Raw genomic sequence first — 5,249 nt, 5'->3', positions numbered from 1 at the left:
CGGGAGTAATTAGCGACAATGAAGCGAGCTGAGCGATTTGGGATGGCTTCCAGTGCATTAACAAGTAAACAAGAATGACTGCATTTTAACTGCATTGAAGCTCATGTCAAATCACGGCGCAAACAGAGGCCCCGCCGCAACACCAGACGATATTTTTTGTACATGTACGTTCATGTGCTCTTGCTGAGAATCTGATTCAGAGACCAGGCGAGGTGGTCCATTATACCAGCAAACCAGGTGAGGCGGTCTACTGTACCAAGGACCAGGAAAGGTGGCTGCTGTTCAGGTTGCTCTTCCAGGTGGCTGCTGTTTTATCTGCTGTTCCAAGTGGCTTCTGCTGTTTCGGGCTTTCTGTTGGTGGCAAGCATAGCAGCTCCCGGTCATGCTTTGCTGTGAATAGACCCATCGTGACATCCGCAAGCCAAGCAACTCTTCAACTCAAAGGATTTGTTATGTGAAGAGGCTCTCACCACAAAGACAAGGAACGGCGAGAGACAGTACATTTGTAGAAACATTTTGTGTTTCCAGTATCGATACACGATAAGCTACTTTCTTTTGAGTAATATATTTTATGTGAAATGTTTTGTATTTTATTTATCTGTAAATATATACCGGGTGTTCAAAGTTAAGCTTTATGCTTTTGTTAAAATTCAGCACTGGGAAGAACGGGAAAAGCACCTTTGCAGATATGTTATGTATCCAGGGGGACACAAAGTGAGACAATAATTATCACTGTGAGCCAGCCAATTAACTAAGATTGAATAATGAACTTTTTAATGATTGCAGCAAGCGGCCATGTTTGTATTGCAAAGAGTTGGAGGCAGTTGAGTTTCTACGCAGTGCCACTTGGAAGAAATCTTCTAGCATGCCTGTGTCCCGAAATATCCCGCTGCAAAGTTTAATAGCGGTTTGCATGATTACGCATGCAAGACCGTGAGGATCGGCGCAGTCTTCCGCCCTGATGTGACGAGCAGACATTGCTTGCTATCGCCAGCCGGTAGCAAAAAGAGACTCGTTATCATCTTTGCCTATGTCAGAATAAAGGCCTCACGCAATTGCCGCGGCACATCGGGGAGGAGCTTTGCGCCAGTAGTCACTGTCTTGCATGCGTAATCATGCAAACGCAATTAAACTTTGCAGCAGGATATCTCGGGGCACAGACATGCTAGAAGATTTCTTCCAGCTGGAACAGCGTAGAAACGCGACTGCCTCCAACCGTTTAATACGAACATGGCCGCTTGCTGCACTCAATAAAAAGTTCATTATTCAATTTTAGTTAATTGGGCTGCTGACAGCGATCAATATTGTCTCACTTTGTGTCCCCCTGGATACATAACTTATCTGCAGAGGTGGTTTTCACGTACCTCCCAGTGTTGAATTTTAAGAAAGCTATAAAGCTTAATTTTGAACACCCGGTATAATATACTTGCCTGAGTGCACTGGGGTGTCGATTGCGTTCCTTGGTGAGTGGCTCTGGGCCCACAACCTTATGCTTCCCTCACACTTAGGCATTGTACAAGTTGAAACTCTGCAATTTAAAGCTAAGTTATGAATGCAATTTCATTCCTAGCATCTTCAGTTCGTGTCATATTGGTGTAAATTTAACTTTAACCCTCATATCAGAGGCAATATTACTTTTGGTGGCTGCATTTGTAGCAATAACGCACTTAACTTGAACATACCAGTCGTTATTCTGATGCAGACACTTGGGCTAGTTGGTGATAACTTGATCATCTGAACAAATGTAAAGAAATGCTCGAGTAAGGAACAGAAACATAGACGCCCTTGCTCTGTACGTGTCTCTTAATTATTTGAGTGTTGCTTTGTGCTTGTCTTAATATGTCTGCCGTGTTTCAATCTGTGAGCACTGTACATTCAGGTACAACATACGTATAAGGCCCATAAATGTCCACGACAAGATCCCGTTCTGGATATCCTGTGAATCTGCAAAAGTGTTTTTTCAACATCTGTCGGACGTCCGATTGAGCTCCAGCGGAGATTTATGGATCTCCAATGGATATCCATTACATCCGAAACGGATGTATACTGGATTCTTGAAGGATATCTGTGGTTGCTTGGGACAGATTTCACCGGCTTCCGCAGTATCGCGTACACGTCAATTGCAACAGTCGTGGACAGGTCAAACGGCATGTCTGCACTCGAAAGCGATTTGCACCACACACAGGAAACCACCTGTGCCTTGCTGAGCTGAAAACGACAACGCACCCGTCGTCACAGCTGTTTGGTAGCGGAGGCAGCGATCAGAGCGGACGCCTACCTCTACGGATTTCACCAGTTTCCGCAGTATCGCGTGCACCTCATTTGCAACAGCCATCGGCAGGTCAACTGGCGTGTCTACACTGACAAGCAATTCAGACCGCCCACAAGATACCACCTGTGCACTGCTGAGCTGAGAAGGACAGCTACTTCACAGAGGAGGCAGCTTGCAGAACGGACGCCGTCTTCAACGGATTTCACCGGCTTCCGCAGTATCGCGTGCACGTCAATTGCAACAGTCATGGGCAGGTCAACTGGCGTGTCTACGCTGACATGCGATTTGGGCCGCCCACAATACCACCTGTGCCCTGCTGAGCTGACAAGGATAACGCCCCTGTCGTGGCAGCGATTTGGCAACGAAGGCGGCGAGCAGAGTGGTCGCTTGCTTCCACAATTTCGAAGCAAAGCCGCCTAATAACTGTTCCATTGGCCATTCATTTCTGTATTTGTGTCCTGTGTGGCAATTTCTGCTCACATAATATTATTTTGGCTTATTTCCGATAGCTTCGAGTTCCGCTAGGAGAAGAGTGATACAAGTTCTTCTCAGGGTGGTATGAAATGGCGCGGACTGTCACCAGAAGGCCGAACGAATGTACAACCATCATCAACTGTTATCACGTACTGTTTTTTCAACTGCTCAATAGTCTGAGAGTCTGTCCCAGGAACCCATGTAGGTAACCGGCGTTTTGATTAAGACTTCCTTTATGTTCCCCGTGAAAGTAAGGAAACATGCACTGCAATGAATGTGAATCATCTAATAAACATGGCTTCAGAGGGCTGTATAAACAGGTTACATTATTTGATAGGTTCTTCCCAGGAATGAGAAGTTCCATGCCAGATTCGTACACTAGTTTTCTCGTGAAGTCGGCCAGGTGGAAGCGTAACGCACCTAATACAACAGTGATGGAACCACCACAGTCCTCCCCTGGCCGACACCATACATACTATTCAATCTAGTACCAGTGAAACATGGCTTATTATGTGACGCCAACACTGTTCCTTAGATGTGCACCAAATAGGAGCTCTAAGTCCCAGTCTTTATATGTTAAAGCTGCATATATATAGCAATTTATGACACCCAACATATGAAAACCACATATATGGGCATATTAAAAATTGGGACCTATATGACCCTTCTATCTCATATATGGCCTTATATGCCATATGTGCCGGATTTCTAATGTCCTTATACGAATTTTTTATATCAGTGCATATTTGGCACTTCTGTAAGCCAATGGGTTGCCAGACCTGCGATGGAGCCGCCCGCTAGGCAATATGGCGGCGCCCACAAAAAAGGTCTTTTCATGGCTATGGTATACTTCACCCTCTCCCGTCCCATTTTGCCTCTACCACACAGTCACTTCCCGTTCCCACCCCCTTGGTTTAGTATACTGGGCGGCCTTTCTTGTTTCTCTCTATTTTTTCTTTCTTTTTCTCTCTCCTTAACTTTATTGATCTCTTTTTTTCGTGCGCGCGCCGTGCGCACGTTTTTGGGAACCGAAGCAGAAGATGGACAGGACGAAGAGGGCGCGCGCCGGGTGAGTTACGGCGTTGCACATGCTAGGCGCAGCTCTGCGAGGCGTTTTCGCGGTATACCGCGTTTTTTTTTTTCTTCCAGACTAAACGGTTCCGAAGACGTGCAGTTGCAATACAATCTAAAAAAAACATGGCTGATCCCTCTGCCCTAGGAATCGGTATAACACAAAAGTGAAACGTGTCTTCACAAACGTAGTTGAGCTTTTGCTGTGCATTGTTTCGTCACAAGGGCAAAGAAATTAATGCTATTCGTTGTGAGATCGGGCTATAGGTGGCAGCACCGTCGCTGCGTTTGTGTGGATTGGCGGTCGGCGGCGCGTATAGAAACGTACGCAGCGGCGCTTCGCCGTAGGCGGTTAGAGCAGATTGTCGGCGAATAAAGCGCGTTGACTACAGCCTAATGGTGATGTATAAGCCCTCCATTGCCACATTAATGCCCGAAACCGGCCTAACGTTTCTATTACATGTGAGAGAAGCGCAATCTGCCAATCAATAGGGCACTGGCCTGCGGTCCCATTCGTGTTTTGCACTGTGCTCGATGTTTTTTCTTGCTTTATTTGCACGTGTTTAAATTCTGTTTTCAATACCACATTATAAAAATTGTTACGCGACCGAGCCAATTAAGTATCTGCTTCTTGCTCTAGCGAGTACAAAAAATCCTGTATTTCTGTGTAACTAGATGAAGTAGAACTTTTTATGCACTCTGCTTTACTGTTTGCATGAATATGCGTACTACCGTAGAAATGCGTGGCTTCAGGTCTTTTGTTACCACTAACTGTCCTCCGCAGACGCTTTAGTTCATGCTTTGCGGTAACACAAGGATTTGCAAATCCGCCTCTCCGCCTCGACACTCTACAGAGTTATCTTAAGTGCTCCAGACCTTTATCTACGCGGAGCGACCACGCCCTTAACATTGCAATTTTTTTCACCCGCACTGATATGTTCAAACATAGCTTTTTTCCTGCAACCAAAGAAGCCTGGAATTTGTTGCCCGGAAGTGTGCGTTGCTTACCGCTCAAAAAATTTCTGGAAGCCTGTTCATGAATGTTGATTTGCTGCTTGTATTTTTTCTCTTTTCCCACTCCTACAATAGCCTCATTGAGGCTGCAGTATGTAAGAATAAATAAATAAATAAAACCAAGACTGCATGAGATGATGTCACTAAAATTCTGCATTCACCCCTTGACAATATGTAACTTTTTTTCGTTTAGTACGACGCCAAATGCACTATGTGATGTGCTTGAACGACAAACTGGTACCCACATTGAAATGAGTTTGGTGAATGGACGGTGTGATGGTTAAACCTAGCGCCATACCGACACGTGCATGCACTTACTTTTTTATAATGCATACAAGTGTGGTAAGGCGAAATGCTTATGTATATCGTGTAGGCATACGTACAAGCATTGGATACTGTGCTAGCACAACGGAATAAG

This window comes from Rhipicephalus sanguineus, chromosome 3, assembly GCF_013339695.2.
Source record: "Rhipicephalus sanguineus isolate Rsan-2018 chromosome 3, BIME_Rsan_1.4, whole genome shotgun sequence".
NCBI classification, from domain to species: domain Eukaryota; kingdom Metazoa; phylum Arthropoda; class Arachnida; order Ixodida; family Ixodidae; genus Rhipicephalus; species Rhipicephalus sanguineus.
The sequence above is the reverse complement of the archived record's forward strand: the minus strand, read 5'-3'. Positions refer to the sequence as shown.